Below are 21,157 nucleotides of genomic sequence, written 5' to 3' on the forward strand. Positions count from 1 at the left end.
TCAAGTTGAGCATAATTTGCTTATCTTCTATGAAGTTTGGTAGGGTAGAGATCCAGAGAAATCAATGACAGAGTTGAGACTAAGGATCAAATGATACTCTCATAAGTGTATATACTCTGTTCATTTGAGATATAAAATTAGTAGCACAAATTGATTACTTTTTTTTATTTATTTTATCTAAATAGATAGTTAACGATTGTTTACATGTTTTATCCTGTACTTCAAGCTTATATTCGTATTGTACGTGCTGCTTTTGCTTCCCAGAAAACCATTTCAAAAGTAATCCTTATATTCATATGAATTGAACTGTTTTCTTTTTTTGTTGACATATTCCGTGTCTAATTTAGTCGATGATGGTTGATTGTTTCAGGCATCTGAGCTCCGTGAGAAGTTGGATGCAACAAGCACGTGAATTGAAGAGTACATATATTTTGTGTAGTAAAAATCTCATGAAATGTGCAATTAATTTGGTTCATAGACGAGTTTGAGTACTTTTATGTACTTTTTTTCCAACTCCGTATAAAATTATGATGTGTTGATTACAATATATTGGATGTATAAAAATTTTAATTAGCTTGATGCATGGTTGGTGCATGGATATGTGAATCTGAGTCATTTGTGTTCGTAGTTAAATTTTCAAGCTACCTTCTTTAGTTAAATTCTTTGACTTCTGCTGTGTTTCAGAATCTTGGCAAACGGGGGCCTCATAACTGTATTGAATCTTTTAGTGCATATCTTCTTTTTGATTCTTAATTTTTTTTTTTTTTTTTTTGATTCTTAGTGCATATCTTCTGAAATGCTGGAAGGTGGCGCTTTTTTAAAAATGCCACTAAATGACGTCATGATGACATCATAACGAGAGAAATTTTTTTTAAAAAGAAAGGTGGCATTTTTTCAAAAACGTCACTAAATAATATCATGATTACGCCGCATGTTAGTTTGTGACGGAAACAAAAGTGAATGTCAAAAATTTTGTGGAGTTTTAAAAAATGCCGTCTAATAGTTTTAGCAACAGTGTTTAAACGTTGTAAAGTTATTGTGACGGCTATATCAACGATGAAAATTTCAAACGTCGCTATAACATTTTGCGGCGTTTTTCAGGCTTTTAGCAGTGTTTTAAAAACACCGCTAAAATTTGAATTTCCTGTAATGTTCTGAGCTAACTGATGTACTGTTTGCAGATGTAATGGAGGTTGAAGTCATTTCCACAGAGAGAATAAAACCATCTTCTCCAACCCTTGCTCACTTAAAAACCTACAAGATTTCCCTTTTAGATCAGCTCTTTCCTTGTGTTGATGTTCCCTTGGTTTTCTTCTATCTCAACCCCCAAACCACAACTAGCCTCACTGATCTGATCTCTGAAAGATCACATACTCTGAAGCAGTCACTAGCACAAACCCTGACCAGCTTTTAACCATTTGCTGGAAAGATCAAAGATGATCTTTACGTCGACTGTAATGATGATGGGGTCTATTATGTTGAAGTTCGGGTGAACTATCATTTGTTGGAAATTCTCAGTCGACCCGATACATGGTCGACGCATCAGCTTCTTCCTCAAGATCCAACTCTCGCAACTACAAGAATGAATGTGGTAATGTCGACATTGCAAAGTAATAACCAGTAGCTCCTGAGAGTTTGAAAGTCGCATTGTTACTATTTTAAATTTGTTTTTACTCCTTTCATAAAGTTGTTAATTGGACCAAGTAGTCACGAGTGACACTTAAATGCTAGTGAAGTCAAGTCTTAAGTTCGAGTCAAAATAATGGTGTTGGCCTATTGTAGTAATTCAACCGTAGTAATTTATTAACATCCTACCATCCTAGTGACAAAAGTGAGGAAACAAAATCGATGGCTATTACAAAATAAAATATTAAGTATAAATATTATCATATAAACATAATTTGTATTAGAGTTTGGAATAATAATTTGCCAGCTTGTTTGGTTCCAGTTTTCATAAAACAATTTTCAGAAAATTCTACTTTCTTATTTTTCATATTTTAATATTTTCAATGAATTTTTTTAATATTTTAAGAAATTTTTTTTTTTCAATTTTTGGACACACCTAACATAAATACATTTAAAAAGTATAACATTTGTGAAAAAAATATTTAAAAAATACACTAAATACCAAAAAAATACAAAAAAATAAAAAATAAAAAATAAAAAATTCAGTACATTTTTCGTATGTTTGTGTATTTATTAATTTTTTAAAAATATTTTACTATTTAGATACATCTAAGTAAGGTGCATCCAAAAAAGTAAAAGAAATTACTTAAAATTTAAAAAATATAAACTAAAACTAAAAAATACGAAAAAAAAACTCAATTTTCAGAAAACTAAAACCAAGCCTCAGTGATGGTGAGGTGTACTTAAGTACTCGTGAAGTGAGGTCACTAGCTGGAGTCAATGGATTAGTATCGGCCTACATTAGTTATTTAACTCTATCAATAAGTTCAAATCAATGGAATTGCATTGGCTAACTTGCTGCAATTATCTAACTCTATCAATCAATTACCATCTTACCGTGTGACCCAAAAAAAAAAAAAAAAAAATGTATTAATACAGTGCAATAAGATAAAACTCAATTTATTTACCTCGTCTAGAGGAAAGTGGCAATTTTTACTTATTTTTTATCTTTGAAGAAATTAAAAGAACAAAATAATAATTTTACTTTTTAAAAAAAAATTCTGACAGGTAATGATTCAAGTTAATCTCTTCGAATGTGGTGGAATTGCCCTGAGCATCTGCAGTTCACACAAGATCATTGATGGCCACACGTGCACCACAATCATGAAAGCTTGGGCAAGCACAGCCCAAGGACCTTCACTAGCACATCCCAGTTTCATTGCCTCTTCACTCTTCCCTCAAACCTGTTCGTTACCCAAAAATTCAACATTGATTCTATGGCCCAAAATGTTCAATCAAATCAAATACAGCACAAAAAGGTTTGTATTCGATGCCTCGGCTTTAGCTAGGATCAAGGTAGCTTGTCATAACCAAAGGGTGGTTGGCAACTTGGTAAAGGTTTGGGGGTTAAAACCCTAGGTCCCAAGTTCAAAACCCTTTGGGCCAATCTCTTGGGCGTAGTTGGTGGTTAGGAGGTTAGTCTCAAGTTGTTGCTAGCACAGCACTTGGTGTGAGCTCAATGCTCCCCCGCTGCTCGAGTCTTGACTTAAGCGGAACTTGACTTGGGAGGTTGGGACAAGTTCCCAGGTTATAGTCTCCTATCTCGGAACGGACAACAGGACACCTTGGTGATCTCTGCAAGAGGCGCTGCCCTGGACCTGCAAGAGAGTGGGAGGATTTTCCTGTAACCCAAAAAAAAAGAAAAAAGAAGGTAGCTTGTCATTTGTGAAAAACCCATCCCGAATTGAGGCTTTGTTGGGACTTATTTCACTACTAAAAAAATCACTTTTTGCGACCGCTATAAACCGTCGCAAATAATAAAAAAACAGTCGCAAAAGACCTTTCGCGACGGCCCATGCGACAAAAAAAAAAAGAAGGTAGCTTGTCATTTGTGAAAAACCCATCTCGAATTGAGGCTTTGTTGGGACTTATTTCACTACTAAAAAAATCACTTTTTGCGACCGCTATAAACCGTCGCAAATAATAAAAAAACAGTCGCAAAAGACCTTTCGCGACGGCCCATGCGACGGCAAATGGGGGTCGCGAATGTGGGGGTGGCAAATACTTTTTGCGACGGCAAAGCAACGGTCGCAAATTATTCGCGACCGCCTAAACTACTTATGGCGACCACTATTTTTCCGTCACAAAAAACAAAGAAAAACACTAACATGATTTTTGGCGACCATCTTGTTACCGTCGCAAAAAATAAAAATAAAAATAAAAAAGAGTTAAGCAGTCTAAGAGTAGTAATGACAAGAATTTAGACGGTATAGCATTGTAGTTTAATCAAGCATTCCATTTGAATCTCAAAATTGGAATCATATGTGAGTTATTACAACTAAAAACTTGGGAAAAGTTCTTTAATGAAAAAAATACAATCCATTGGAAAACAGCTCTTTGTTGATGTTAGGGTGCGTCTTGAAGAGGACACCTGGATTGCCTCCAGTCTCAACCTGAAAGTAAGGCAAGATGTTAAAGCATGCCATTAGATAAAGCATCAGAATTTAAATCTACAAACTCAACTCATGGAGAAAAAAGTATGCACTTCTAAAGATACCACAAAAATTAGCTTTAAAAGGTCATTAATCTTTTAACAGCAGAAATAAACTTGAGGCAACATTATAGTCTCTAAATATGGTGAAGAACTAAGCTCCTGTTTGAATGTCCAACTGAAATTGAATGGGGCCATTCCTTTCTCACAAAAGAATTTAACTTAAAACTCATCAACCTTGAACTGTTATTTCCATAAAGCCTATAAATGACCATATATGAAAAAAATTATAAAATAGAACTCTACTTGAGATTACTCTGTAACACAGTTGACATATAAAAATACAGCAAGATTTAGATAAAATAGGCACGGAACAAGGTGGCGATGAAAGTGGAGAACCCCCATGCGAAAACCATCAGAAATTGCCATTATCTAAATCCTCATCAAGTGACCACATGTTAACAATTGCAGTTCCAAGTTCAAGCAAAGGGAACACAGTTCAGGAGGAAGAAGACATCACTACAAAAACTGAACAAGAAATGGCTGAAGAACAGTCCTCATTTTCCATTCCTGATGCTAAAGACAGGGGTCAAATAGAGGTAAATAATACAGGTAGTCCAAATGAAGTAGAGAAGCACACCAGGGAAGGCGATTTGATGGGAGGGTTTAAATCAGACCAGGCATTTAGACAGATACAAAAGATCTACATGTCTCACATAAACCAAATCAGCATAACTTTCACATATCAAGGCTACTCTTTAGACAGATACAAAAGGTGTTTGAATTTAACAGGACTATTCACAATTTCATAACCATAACATCTAAGAGATCTCAATCCTAGAAAACTTCATGCAAGTCATTCAAAAATTTCCTCTAAGTGCACAGTATCATGTGAATAAAAGAAAATGACAGAAGAGAACCTGGCATGCCTCTGACAGAGTTGAGAATCCTTCTTCAAAACAAAGCTGAAAGTCAAAATTTTAACATAAAAGACATGTACGGGCAGAATTATAAGGTTCAGCTGAAAAGCATAGTAAAATGAATTTGGAACCTGTACTCGTCACTAACACCATATGAAAAGACTATATCCTGAAACTCTTCAAGCACTGCCACTGCACATGAATTCATAAGGTTTAAAGCTTGGCCATCGTTTGGTTTCTCAAATTCATGACCTTCAGAAAATCATTGACACACACTCATCTGCAACATTTTTCATTATGTAAGATGTTTCCAAAATAAAACACTCATGTCAGTTTCAAGCCTATAGCTATGGCACCAAACCTTGAAAACAGAACATAACATTTAAAGGCTGAAATTGAAGTGTATAGCTAACCTGTGGGGCAGAATCAATACCAGCTGATATAGCGAGCCTGGTTTCTTTCAGCAATGTGTTCCAATCTCGTTGTATCTTGGCCTCAGTACACTTACTCAGATGAACCTAAAGGTTTTTAGCTTTAGTCAAGACATCAGGGTCTGATAGCACCAGCTTGTTTATAGTGATACATCAGCTTGTTTATAGTGATACATTGCCTTATCTGCTTCTTCTAATCTGCAATCACAAATATATATTACAACAACAACAGTAATGCCCAATTAAGCATAATGTACATCACTAAATGACAATTGAAGATCTGAAAACTAAAAGATGATTAAAAAAAAATTATCATGTTTTAAATAGTAGGAGACAAATTAGTATTGGTCGAAGTGCAATGATATAAAGAGTATTGAAAGATATGTATTGAGAATTTTGGTGGCACAATTAAAGATATGAACAATGGCCTCCGATAGCCTCCGATATAGAAAATCAAATGTTGACACGAACCATTCTTGTTGCAGGTTTCCAAGTAAAACATTCATAGATGAACACGAGATGTAGCAAAATCCTTAATGCAACGCCTAACTCTCACAAAAGTATTAATTTTTCATTACATCTAAAGCATTCATTTAAGTTATTGTATGCAAAAACAACCTAAAATTTTAATTTTGAAACATCTAAGAAACTTTCTTCAAGAATCACACAAAATTGAGGCACACTTATCAAATAAATTTAACTAATAATGTACCATTATAAATACATCCCCAAGATGTCAAATGAGGAAATAATTATAAGATATACTTTTACTAGCCAGATGACCACCATATCACAGTAAAAATAAAAATAAAGTACCATGCACATAAAGAATTTAAAGGAAAAAATACAAAGCAAAGGTCAAGTTCTGAATTTTTCAAGATTCAAAATGAGCAAGGATGGTCTAACAGAAACTAGGATGAGCTAGGAAGCAGAGACACTTGTCATAAATGTCACGTGGCTATGAATCGTAGAACAAAAACTAATCGAATTGCTTCCTTATTTACTATTTTTCTTCTTCCCTTCCATAAATGAAAATAAATGATATAAAAAGCTTTAAAAAAATCATTTTTCTTCAGCACAAACATCATATTAAGGGGCAAAAAAAAAAAAACATAAGAAAAAAGCCATAATTTGTACATAACGGAATGCAGATGTTCAAGTTAGAACGGAAACAGTCAGCAAAATTAAGCATTTTAAACAATTACAGCATTTGGTGTGCATTAAAGTGAATTTAAATATATATATATATATATATATATATAAATAATGTGTATCTATATGGCTATAACATTGATAGAAGGATAGGAAAATTGTCAGTTTTATTCAGTATTCCTGAACTAAATGGAAAAAAGAACAGAAAAGAAAAAAATAATTTCTGAATCTGGTTATAGTATTGTTTTTGACTCTAAAAAATGAAAAAAAAAACAATAAAAATACATTTTTTTTGCTCTCGTTTTATAACATTTTCACAGTAAACGAACTGAGATTCAAGTCTCACTTGAGGAAAAACAAACGTTTATGATCAATCTAATCACATAAGGAGCTAAACAAGTTCTCAGATCAAGATAGAGATTGAAAATAGATAGAAACATTCAGATGAAAAGAAAGAATAGCAAATAATTGAAAACCTAGATTTCCTAAGTCAGATAGAGAGAAGCAGAGGCGATAGAGGAGGTTGAGGATTGCAAATTTACTTCTATTCTCACAAGACACCGATGAAATCACCTAATTTGCAATGAAATCACCTGAAAATTCAACAAATTGACAAGTATATTACAAGCTTGAGAACTCAAGAAACGAGAGAGAGAGAGAGAGAGAGAGAGAGAGAGAGAGAGAGAGAGACAGCGAGACAGAGAGATTGAGAGATAGAGATTGGGAGGGAGATTGAGAGACAGAGAATGAGAGCGAGATTGAAAGAGCGATTCATACCGATGGAGATCTTCAGACGACAATGGCGAGCGGAAGAGCTAGAGAGCAGAGCTATGCATGTCTGTAATGCGAGAGAGAGAGAGGGAGAAAGAGAGAAAGAACAATCCGTGTTTTAATTTTTCTAAAACTAGGGCAAATATAAGGAAGGAAAACGGGTAACAGAGGAATAAATTGGTTATTTGCGACGGCAAATCAAGTGGTCACAAATTATATAGTAGCAAAAGGTCCTTTTTCTAGTAGTGTTTGGAAGTCTGCTATGGCTGCGTCAAAATTAAGGCATGGGTTGCAAAGGCATTCTGTTTTCTCACTTGCTGTGAATTTGAGAAGAAAAAGTTTGTTACATCTATCAGAATTTTCTGTGGGAAATCTCATTTGGAGTGCGGTTGCGCAATGCACGCCTGACGTTGAGGAGTTGTGTTATTTGTATTGGACAATCTTCACTGTATTTAAAATGATTAAATTTTATTGTGTACAAAATAACAACTAGAATATTAAGAAATAAAGGAAATGAGAGAATTTGTTTGATTACAAAAATCAAACTCGAAATAAAAATAAATAAATAAATAAAGATTTTATTTTGTTACAAAAAACAAAATTAAAATCTGATTTAAATAAATAATAATAACACTGAAAATAAATTAAATAACTTACTTGATTTAATTTCTTCGAATTATAATTTGATCAAGTCCAGTGTTTGATACTGTGTTCTTAAGACAGATTTGTCCTCTCCATGGTGCTTTTAGAATTTGGACATCTATCTCCCAGGATAAAATGACCTACTACAAACAATAGCAGCACTACAAATTGTTTGCCTAACGAACACACTAAGTGTTTATACTCTCTCTGATAAGAAAATAATACAACAAAATGAAGAGGATGTTTACAGAATTATGAAGGACGAAAATTAGAGTTACAAAATCCAAATGATGGCTGTCCTATTTATAGATATAATGGTGGCTGTAGGTTTTGAATTGAATAGGTATGAAACTTATTGGTTTTGAATTCAAATAGATTTGAATATGTTGGATTACAATTCAAATAGATAACAAAAATGGGAAGGGCCCTGTTTGGGTGTACAGTAAATCCGGACCATTTTAATTCCGGGAAGGGCCATGTTTGGATATACAGTAAAACCAAACCAGTTTAATTTTGAATTCCGGACGGCAGCGGCGGCGCGCGCGCATGTGTGTGGTTTTTGGGTCCAATGGGTCTAGCCTATTTTGCCCATAACCTCTCTCTCTAAAACACTTGGGTACCCCTTGGGGCACACCCCAAGTACCAAACCCAAGCCTTATAAACCCATTCAAAACTTCCCACGAAATCAATGTGGGACAAGCCATTTTACAACCTTAAGGAATTTCTACCAAAACTCTATTTCCGTGGAGCACACTTTGGCTTCAATTTCCCATTTACTCGGTAATAGTTTTGAGCAACCAAATATACCACGTGAATCACAATGCGGCATAGAACGCGTTACCACTTTGACCCATGAAAATCGACGCACAGGGGCCACCTAAAAAATAGACCAAACTTAGAAAAAAATTCTGGTTTTGCCCAGAATTCATAACCATTTCCAACAATCCCCCACATGAATGGAATTTGATGACAACGGAAATGCAACAATATGTAGATTTATCGAAAGAGTATAAGTCGAAAATATCTTGCATCAGGATAGGTAGTTTTCGGCCTTGAACCTTCCCTAGTGATAACCTATCGGACTTACTCGCTAACCAATGGACGCGATGCCTTGAATTGTTTAGCCGTTTGTGTAAGCCAAGACAATAGATTTCACACAAAATATCTTCTAACATATCATGGTTCTCACTGTTGTGTTCATTTTGGCCTTCAACGCTCCTGGTTTTCATGAATGTTTCTAGAGAATTTAGCATTTTCATTCTCATAGAACCGGCCCCAGTTCGACACTCATATAGATGATTCTTATTGTGAGTATCTCCTTATACTCGTCTTGATTTTATGCCTTAATCAAGATATAAGTAATCATTAAAAGCAAAGCTTATCCTTATACCCCTGCATACAACATATGTTGCAGATATCACTCTCACCACAGGAATGGGTAGGAACTTAATCCTTTGGTGATTTCTGGCGAGCCATACATAACTTAGTTGTCCCTTTGAACTTAGTTCTTGGGATCTCCAGTATAGCGATCCCGGTTTCCCTTTTTCTTTAACTGTTGTACCCGGACTTAGGTTCCGTGGAGTTGGTTGTTGTATGTGCCTTGTTTACATCCTTTAATCCTTTTATTGAGTCTCAGGTTGGTTGAGCTTAGGAACCAAGTCTAGTTGCCCAGATTTTGGCTTGTCCGCTCGAGCGGGGGTTTGGGCGCTCGAGCGGGGAATACACCCATCCAGTATGTCCTGTGTAGTGTTGGACGCTCGAGCGGGGGATTGGCCGCTCGAGCGGGAGGTTGTGAGTGACGCTCGAGCGGGGAGTTGGGTGCTCGAGCGGGGACCAGTTTGCAAAAAAACTTCTGGGAGTGTGCATTCGCCGCTTGAGCGGGGGATTGGCCGCTTGAGCGGGAGTCTGTGAGTGGCGCTCGAGCGGGGTTTTCCACGCTCGAGCGGGGCGACTGTTATAAAAATCCGAGATCCGACTTTCTGGATCATTTTTCATCTCCCTTTTGATTCTAAAACCCTAGAACCGACTTCTCTCTCTCTCTACTCACCTTCTCTCTTAGGTTTGATCTATTTAGAGTGTGTTTCTACCCCCAGATCCTTTATTAAAAAGATAGAGTGAGTCGAGGGCTTCCATTTGATCTGAACGTTTGGTGGTTTGGAGCACTTTGGAATTTGGGTCTTCATCTCCGTCTTCTCCATTCGGGTTATTTTCTTCGAGGTAGGGATTTCCTACTCCATCTTATAAGTTTTGTTCTAAGTTTTGGTATTTTGATATGTTGGGAGTACTTTGGTAATTTTGGGAAAAACCCTAGTTGTTTTAATAAATTAATTTGTATAATTAATTTAAGGAAATTGGGGAATTTGGTTAAATTCATGAAATTGAGGAATTCATTGATTAAATGGTGTAGTTGGATAATTTAAATCACTCGCCTATTGAATTGTTGATATATTTATTTCCAGTCTAGAAATAACTGTTTTGGGCTATCGGTGGAGGATAGTCGTGTTTGTTGTAGACATTGCATGTGGATTAGGGAAAATTGAAACTAATCAATTTGTTTAAGTCGTAAATTTAGACTATTGAATTAATACAGAAAATACATGTATTGATTGAGCATTGCATATGCATATTGTTTGGGAGGAGATAGGGGATGTACTCCACGGTTTAGGGGAAGATAGGGGATGGACCTCTAAACCGGATTTTGTTTGGGAGGAGATAGGGGATGGACTCCATTAGCATCACTATTATGTGTGCTTATTATATTGAAGTGTTTTACATGTTATTGATACAGCACTACAATGTGTATCAAACGGGAAGTATGAAGTGTTTTGATATGAGCCTGAGTCTCATCTGTGTTGTTGACATTGGAAGTATTGTGATATTGGAAGTAATGTGAATATGATATATAGTTCACTGTTGTAAGTTTGGCCAGGTTCTGAGCCATATTGATAATAATGGGAATTGAAACATGTCATAGACATTAGTGTCATGAGACTGTATTAAGTTATAATTGATTATCTTGGTTAACCATCTATTGAATGTTATAGCTTTATTCAATGCTTATATTTGGTTTAGTATTTTTCTACTGGGCTGTGGCTTACCCTTTACGGGAACATCATTTTCAGGTTCAGGTGATAAGCTACCTCCAAGGACTTAGCTTGGGAGGATTTGGCTTTTGGAGTTTGAAGACTATCTTTAGTTAATTGTTTTTATTTGTTAGTACATGTAAACATTCAAGCCTAGGGCTTTACTTGTATTTGAGTTAGAACTCATATTTTTGTGTCCAAGTGTTGGCTTGGAATGATGTTAGCCCGTAGGGCATTGAATTTGATGTTACATGGAATGCTTTTATTTAGTAATACTCTGATGAATGAATTAATGAATTGTTTTCTTTAAATATTGCATGTCAATGATATTTATATAATGGGTTTATTTTGAGGGCGTGACATCCAGTCATATAAGTAGGGTTACTATTATGACGACTCTTATGTAATAGGCTTTAATCCCATCCCCTTTGATGAACTATACACTAGCTCTTTTGTTAAACCTTTTGTTAATGGATCCGCAATATTCTCTTTAGATTTTATATAATCTATTGAGATTATTCCGTTTGACAACAATTGCCTTACGGTATTATGTTGACGACGAATATGTCATGACTTACCGTTATACATATGATTCTGTGCCCTGCCTATTGCAGATTGACTATCACAATGAATGCAAATAGCTGGCACAGGTTTTGGCCACATTAGAATGTCTTCTAAGAAGTGACGAAGCCATTCGGCTTCTTCTCCTGCTTTGTCTAAAGCAATGAACTCGGATTCTATTGTAGATTGTGCGATGTATGTTTGTTTCATGGAATTCCAAGAAACAACAACGCCTCCTAGAGTAAAGACATATCCACTTGTGGATTTTGAATCTTTAGTATCCGATATCCAATTTGCATCACAATAACCTTCAAGTACTGCTAGATATCGAGTAAAGTTCAAACCATGATCATGGATGAATCTTAGATATCTAAGAACCCGAATGATCGCTTTCCAATGGTCTTCTCCGGGGTTACTAGTGTACCTACTCAATTTACTGATAGCATAAGCTATATCAGGACGAGTGCAATTCATTAGGTACATTAGGCTTCTAATAATTTGGGAGTATTTTAACTGAGACACTGCATCACCTTTATTTTTGGATAAATAAAGATTGACGTCTACAGGTGTTCTAGCTAAATTCATATCATCCTTGATAAATTTATTAAGAATTTTCTCAACATAATGTGATTGAGATAATGCATATCCGTCAGATGTTTTAGTAATTTTCATTCCTAATATAACATCTGCGACCCCCATATCTTTCATTTCAAATCTTTTGTTAAGCATTTGCTTAGTTGATTTGATCGTGTTTTGACTGCTTCCAATGATAAGCATGTCATCCACATAAAGACAAACTATGACATATCCTTGGTCAGTGTTTTTAACATAGACGCATTTGTCACATTCGTTTATCTTAAACCCATTAGTAAGCATTGCATGATCAAAAATTTTCATGCTATTGCTTAGGTGCTTGTTTTAATCCATAAAGAGACTTCACAAGCCGACAAACTTTCTTTTCTTACCCCGACACTACAAACCCTTCGGGTTGCTCCATATAGATCTCTTCATTTAGATCACCGTTTAAGAAAGCTGTCTTAAAATCCATTTGATGTATTTCTAAATTAAACAACGCTACTATAGAAATAAGCATGCGAATGGATGTTATTCTTGTCACAGGGGAATATGTGTCAAAATAGTCCAGACCTTCCTTTTGTCTGTAACCTTTAACTACAAGTCTTGCTTTATACTTGTCAATTGAACCATCTGCTTTCATTTTTCTCTTGAATATCCATTTATATCCAAGAAGTTTAGAACCTAGTGGAAGATCTACCAATTCCCAAGTATGATTTTGCATAATGGATTCAATTTCATTATTAACAGCCTCTTTCCACAAAGGTGCTTCAGGACCTGTCATTGCTGCCTTAAAGCTTTGAGGTTCATTTTCTAACAGGTATGTCAGAAAATCTGGACCAAAGGATTTTGAAGTTCTTGCTCTCTTACTTCTTCTTGGTTCATCATCAGTTAAATCCTGTTGGTCGAGACTATTACTAGTATCTTGTGTTTGATTGTCATTAGTCTCTTGACTTTGTGTACAATCATAAGTTCTTTTTTGCGAATTTAATTCCTGTCCTTTCTTGTAAGGAAAGACATGTTAAAAAAACACAGCATTCATTGACGCTATAACAGTGTTCACATTTATATCAGGTATTTCTGATTTATAAGTCAGAAACCGATATGCCCTACTATTCTGAGCATAGCCAATAAACACACAGGGTACTGTTTTTGGTCTAATCTTAGTCTTTTTAGGAACAGGAATGTAACAACCCTCACTCTACCCTAGTCATGCTTGCATATATTACATGATCTTGTCTTGATATGTTGCATCCTTGCAAACCTTGATTCGTCTTGCTTAAGTGTTTCTCGCATGTTTTGTACCTTGCTTGGTGTGAGTTTAGCCGATGTCATCTTTAGTCTAGAACTTCCTTGGAACCACTTTGCTTGACCTCCACCTTCGCCCTGACATATTGGCCGAGATGTCATTATTTAGGCCGAGGTGTTCATTGCCGAGGCCGAGATGTGTATTATCTAGGCCGAGATGTTACCCTTGAACCCTAGTGACCTTACTCCTGGATTGGTACGACCTAGACCGATGTGTGGCACATCTAGGCCAAGGTGTGGCACAGCTAGGCCAAGTGTTGTCCTTTCTAGCCGATGTCCTTTCCCCTTGCTTGCCGAAGTCTTGTTGTTAGCCGATGTCGTTACTTGTCGGAGTGCTCCTGCCGCCTAGCTTACTGAGTACACTTTGTCATAGTCTTGCCTTTTCACTCAGTCACCTTTTTTAGTAGAACCAACCAGCCGTTGCCACGTACCCCTGCAGAGGGTTAAGTCAGCCGACAGACCCAAAAAATATACATTTTGTGTTATATCTTTGCCTTGTAGAGAGAGAGAAGCTCTAGGAAGAAGAAGAAGTTTTAGAGTGAGAGAGTGGGCTTTCGCGCTTGATTCCTAGAGATCAAACCGTTAGATTCGTGTACTGAGGTTAGATTCTTGATTTACTCTTGTCGTTCGTTAGGTTTATCTAGCTGCATTGCACGATCGAACCTGTTCTACATGTCATGCATTGATTTAAAGTTAGTTTTAGAAAGAGAAAATAGTGTTCATGTGTTCTTGAAGAAAAAATCTTGTTTGATCCGAAAGTTTGCCTTAAGATTCATGTTTTGTGTTTGTTCTCGCAAGATCCTTGAATATGGGTACCCAGGTCCATGTTTTTGAATTCATAGCTTGAAATCTCAGATTTTGTAATAGCAAAATTATGATCTTGCATTCATCTCCCTCATGTTCATGTTCTTCATGTTCGACATGTTCTTCAAGAGAGGGAAACCCAGATTTTCCTGACCTCATTTCCTTGAATGTGGCCATCGAGGCAACACCTCGGCAAGGAGGTGTGGGACCTCGGCCTAGACCTGGTAGTCGCCCAGCATGTTTTCCTGATATGAGAAACAATGTTTTGTTTTGACTTAGCTTGGTTTTGAAAGATGCCGAGACCATCTGTATGCATGTGAACTTGTTTGAAAGTGCATTCAACAAACTTTGCCATGTGTTTGTAGGACTTGGACTTGCCTTGACCCCGACGTCTGAAGAGCTATGTGAGTGGTATTTTTAATAAAGTTATGTTATTAAGCTTTGATAAAGTTTTGCCTTGCTTGTTTTGGAAAAGTATTTTGTGAAGCATGAATGATGATCCCTATTTTGTATATCAAGTATTAGCCTTGTTTTGAATGACAATCTTGAAAAGTTCGTACGTGCTAGGGGACTATAAGCATTTGTAGCACAATCTTGAAAAGTCCGTACGTGTTAGGGAACTATAAGCATTTGTAGCACAATCTTGAAAAGTCCGTACGTGCTAGGGGACTATAAGCATTTGTAGCACAACCTTTGTTAATGTCACCCCTTGGAACTTGAAAGCCTTGAAAGACTTGAATTATTGAGACTTGAAAGATTGTTAGATAAACTTGATTTGTCCTTGGATTTTGTACAAGATGTGATGTGCCTTGATTTGATAAAGATTTCGGATATCATTCATGCAAACCCCTTTATTATTTATACCATTCACTGAGTATCCAAGCTCACCCCTCTCTCTATATATATATGTAGGTGTCAAGTAGGACGGCGGTGACGCCTAGATGTACTTGCTACTTGTTTTGGATTTTGCACTTTTGCAACATCTTGAAGATTATGCTTCTTAATTGTATTTTATTGTATTTTGTATTTGATGGCTGAGAAGTCTCTTGGTCAAGATGTATTTTTGTACTTCATTTTATTGTATTAAAGCTATGTAATGATGTATGTCATTCCATTTAACTTATGCACTGCTCTTATGGACTACTTAGCTTTGAATTTATTGCTTCCGCATTTGCAAGCCCCATATGTATACTCTGTTTGTGTGTGAATCTTGAAAGTTGGCCTTCGGTAATCTCGGATTACTGGCCATCACGGCATCATTCTATTTGGGGCGAGATGGGGTCGTGACAAGGAACTTCAACTTTTGCCAAACACCCCCACACTTTTAAGTATTTGTAGGAAGGTGGTCGACCTTTCCACATTTCATAAGAAATGCTTTTGGTGTTCTTGTGGGGTATTCTATTAAGAACATAATTAGCAGACAATATTGGCCCCGTTTGGTGTAGCTGTTAAAACATCTTATAGATTATAGCTTAACAGATTATAGATTATGACTTTAATCAGAAGTTGTTAATCTGTTTGGTGTACCTGTTGGATTATAGATTTAAGTTGCTGAGTAGTGTTTGTTAAATAAGCTGTGAAATAGCTTTTTCAATTAATTTTTATTTTTTGTTTGTCTATATTTCTCATAAAAAAAAAAATAATAATCTATAGTCCATTTAAATCTTTTTCTATTTTTAAAAAAAAAATAAAAAAATTTAAGAGTATAACCATAAATTAACATGTCCACAGCAGAAGCTGATAATCAGAAGCAAGGGGTGAGCAGCTTCTCAGAATCAGCTTTTTTGAGTTAAAATAAGCTGTTAGAATCAGAAACTGTTTGAAATAAGTTTAACCAAACAGTCCAAAATAACTTTTTCAAAGTTAAAAGTCATAAGTTGGCTCTGAAAAGCTGAAACAAACATCCCCATTGCTTTCCCCCACAAGTTCTGTGGTAAGCCTGAACTTAGTAACATGGCATTCATCATTTCTTTTAGGGTTCTATTCTTCCTTTTAGCAATTCCATTTTGCTATGGAGAATAAGGGGCTGTAGTTTGGTGAATAATGCCATGTTGTGCACAAAATTTATTTAATGGTGCATCATATTCACCACCCTTAATACTTCTGATATAAATCAATGAATTTCAAAACAAATTCAAGAAAAAACCAAAATAATTATGACTACTCAAGTTAGAATTAATGTTTTGACAAAATCATATCCTCATAAAAAATTTGCCTAAGGATCAAACAATTCAAAAACCCATTTCAATGTATACATTCTTGCAACTCAATAATAAATAAATGTTACTGTCATAAAAATATTTGTGACAGAAGAAAATTAAATTATCTCAACTAATGCAAGAGATGCAACCCCATATTAATAAAATGGTTCATGGTTTAACAAATTCTACTACGCAAGTAAAATAATTATTAACGATATCTCATGTCACATAATTCAAAATAAACTAAAAATCAACATAAAAGATTTCTTAAATTTACTTTCCAATTAAATGGAACGATATAACTACATACATTTTCATGTTTAAATTTCTCTGGTGTTTAAACACCCATTCAAAATTGATTGGAAAAACTCAAATTAATCAACATGTCAATTTAACATTCCAAATCACATAAAATTTTTGTTAAGAAATAACTTGAGTTGACATCATACATGCATATCAAACGTATCAACTAAAAATAATGAATTAACAAAATAAATTAATCATGCATGATCCCAAAATTTGCATCATGAAATAAAAAGATTCTCAACTCATAAATAAAATTCAATGCGTTTTGAATTGTAAACTCCAAAATGACAAAACATACCTTCATTTAATAAGTTTGATTTGTACATAAATAAACTAATTAAATATGCATGCAAAAGTCCTTGTGAATATATATATATATATATATTATTCCGACTCATATGCAGAAACTATTCACGACTACAGATCCACACACAGAAATGTAAAAATGATTCAAAAAACCAATAAAGAAACTAAACTTGCCACAAAGGTTTCTTTGTAATAAAAATGAAATTTGTTTGTAAATTAATATTTTACTCCAGAAACAAATTCTCCTATGTACTACGATAAAGTCAAAAGAACTATGATAAATTAACAAAATTAATTTTCTAGTTACTAAAACCAGAAAATAAATTATAACATAAAATAATTTTATTTTTCTTGTTACTAAAACTAGAAAATACTGTAATTTTATTTTCCTTATTACTGAAACTAGAAAATAAAATACCACAAAACTATCTGATTATAAAAATCAGAAAAAACACAAAATAATTTTCTAGTTACCAAAACCAGAAAATAAATTAAAACACAAAATAATTTTATTTTCCTTGTTACTAAAACTAGAAAATAATATAATTTTATTTTCCTTGTTACTAAAACTAGAAAAATAAAATACCAAAATAATTTTCTGTAACACCAAATAATATTCTGCAATTGTTAATGACACCAGTATATGACTACTAGTTGTCAAAGAAAAGAGACAGTATATTACTACTATCTGTCAAATAGCATAAATCACTATTTGTTTTTCCAACCAAAATATTACTTTGAAAACACAGAAAATTAAATACAATGAAGATACCAAAAACAAAATAAGGGTCTGTCTTAAGATTGTTGGACAATCTTCACTGTATTTAAAATGATTAAATTCTATTGTGTACAAAACAACAACTAGAATATTAAGAAATAAAGAAAATGAGAGAATTTGTTTGATTACAAAAATCAAACTCGAAATAAAAATAAATAAATAAAAAAGATTTTATTTTGTTACAAAAAACAAAAATTAAAATCTGATTTAAATAAATAATAATAACACTGAAAATAAATTAAATAACTTACTTGATTTAATTTGTTCGAATTATAATTTGATCAAGTCCAGTGTTTGACACTGTGTCCTTAAGACAGATTTGTCCTCTCCATGGTGCTTTTAGAATTTGGACATCTATCTCCCAGGATAAAATGATCTACTACAAACAATAGCAGCACTACAAATTGTTTGCCTAACGAACACACTAAGTGTTTATACTCTCTCTGACAAGAAAATAATGCAGCAAAATGAAGAGGATGTTTGCAGAATTATGAAGGACAAAAATTAGAGTTACAAAATCCAAATGATGGCTGTCCTATTTATAGATGTAATGGTGGTTGTAGGTTTTGAATTGAATATGTATGAAACCTATTGGTTTTGAATTCAAATAGATAACAAAAATGGAAAGGGCCCTGTTTGGTGTACAGTAAATCTGGACCAGTTTAATTCCGGGAAGGGCCATGTTTGGATGTAAACCACACACCACATACCACGCACCGGCGCCTAGGCCCAGCCCGCTCGGACAGCGGCGGCGCGTGTGTAGTTTTTGGGTCTAATGGGTCTAGCCCATTTTGCCCATAACCTCTCCCTCTAAAACACTTGGGTACCCCTTGGGGCACACCCCAAGTACCAAACCCAAGCCTTATAAACCCATTCAAAACTTCCCACCAAATCAATGTGGGACAAGCCATTTTACAACCTTAAGGAATTTCCACCAAAACTCCATTTTCATGGAGCACACTTTGGTTTCAATTTTCCATTCACTCGGTAATGGTTTTGAGCAACTAAATATACCACGTGAATCACAACGCGACATAGAACGCGTTACCACTTTGACCCGTGAAAATCAATGCACGGGATCCACCTAAAAAATAGACCAAACTTAGAAAAAAATTTTGGTTTTACCCAGAATTTATAACCATTTCCAACAGTTTGGTGGGGGCGTTTGAGGGATGCTGTGAAGAAGATCAATGGTGATTTTGTGAAGGGTTTGATGGAAACAATAATTTGTTTCATCTAGAAATTTATTTACTTTGAACTTACCATTAGGCTATGAAGAGTGGATATAAATAGGAGAAATAACATCAGATTACTAAAAATCAATAAACATTATAAATATTAATAATTAAAATTATAAAATTTGTCATTGATGTGTAATTATTTTTATGTAACACACCTGCACTGTAATTGTCCCATTTAAATACAAAATATGAATATGATATTTGGAAATATGACACTATGAAAAAAATTCAAAACACGAGATATGGGTATGACTAGAATATTTTGAAAGTTAGATCATTTTAATTTTTGTTTTTCTAGTGAATAAGTTAATTTGATAGTCATTTTAATCTCTCTATTTTTTTTTTGGGGGGGGGGGGGGGGTTGTTTAAAAAATTTAAAAAAAATCTTCAAAAACTATTTATCAATTTATTCTAATATTTTAATAATATGAAAATATTATTACAATTTTAATTTCATAATAATTTGGATACGTGACTTTGAATGTTATACTTTTCAAAAGAGCAATGCTATATATAATCTTGTTTCGTATATTATTTTCTTACTTTTAGATACAAAGTAATATGACTCACATTCATAAATGCTGATGCCTACTCACTTATATCTTGGAGTGATAAAATAAGATAAGAAAAGTAACCACTCAATGATTTTTGTGATCTCAGGCTAAAGAAATAATTTAAACATTAAAATGAGGCGTACTTATATTGGTCTTTTGAAGCAATGAGGCCTTTGGCAATAAAGATATTTTTCATATTTTCTTGATGGGCCTTAGGCAACGAGTTGAGTGACCTAATGGTTGAGTCATCTCTAGATAAGAAATAAAATTATATATAACATTTTTCTTTTCAAAATTAAAATAAAAAATGAAATGCGTAAGAAATATCGATATATATGAACGAGTTATATATGAATATCTAATACATATACCATAAGAATACAATTTTGTTTTAAAAATGTCAGTGTTTCATGAGTCTTGGGAGTTACTTTGATACATGATTTGAACCTTTGAATATATCTAGTTTATTTACTAAACTCTAAATTAATTTTAACAGAGTTTCACAAGGTTACAAAATGCCTCAAGGAGTTGGGTGAAGTGTACTCTAATGAAGGAGTTGATTACTTTTCATGTACAAGTGTGTGCAATGGGAGCATATATGAAGCTGATTTCGGGTGGGGAAGGCCCGTTTGGGTGAGCCTAGGAGGTGCAGAGGATTCACTGGTAATGAATCTCATTTTTTTGATGGATACTGGGTCAGGTTTTGGAATTGAAGCATGGGTTAGCCTGAGTGAGGAAGAAATGGATGTGTTTGAGCATAATCCGGAGCTACTTGAGTTCGCTTTGTTGGATCCGAGTCCTCTTGAACTTGGAAATTTTATCAACTACCATCCTCGCAAGTAGATGTTTAGAATCTTTATGTGATCATGCAAAAATTATTTAGTATCGTTCGTGGGCCTTATAGAAATTAGGATAAATTATGCTACCTCTCTTGGGATTTAAAAATATATATAATTAGTTTAAAAAATATAACGTAATTATTCAGTATTATTTGTGAAATTTTTAGTTTTATTTTTTTGTAAATCATATATAAGTAGTATTTACTCTAAAAAAATTTCTCTCTCCTACGACATTTCTATGTTCTTTTCCCTTTTTTTCTTTTCAAAAGTACCATGTAACATACACGTATATCTAATTATTTCTAAAATCTAATATTTAAAAAATTTCTACTTAATTTAAGCTACCCATAAATAAAATTTAATAAAATTGTGTGAGTGAATTTCTAACTACACTGCCAATTTAGTATTCAGCTGGAGAGCATTGGCAGAATAGATAGCATCTGATTGACCTGCAACAGAAAGAAGAGATTCCAGCGGTGGTTCGTCCACCCGCGGGCACTCCGACGATCAAGTCAGTTATCTCTCAAAGATAAATCAAGTGCTTAACTCACTGTTCGGAATATAAAATGC

The 21,157-nt window shown here is 34.4% G+C and overlaps 1 pseudogene; it reads left to right on the plus strand.

Annotated features, from left to right (window-relative positions):
• Positions 1-1,186: 1,186 nt before the first annotated feature.
• On the plus strand, positions 1,187-20,591 carry LOC145800047 (limonoid 7-O-acetyltransferse-like; annotated as a pseudogene).
• The last annotated feature ends 566 nt before the right edge of the window (positions 20,592-21,157 follow it).

Source organism: Camellia sinensis, chromosome 9 (genome assembly GCF_055761805.1).
Source record: "Camellia sinensis isolate YWXY chromosome 9, ASM5576180v1, whole genome shotgun sequence".
Lineage (NCBI taxonomy): Eukaryota > Viridiplantae > Streptophyta > Magnoliopsida > Ericales > Theaceae > Camellia > Camellia sinensis.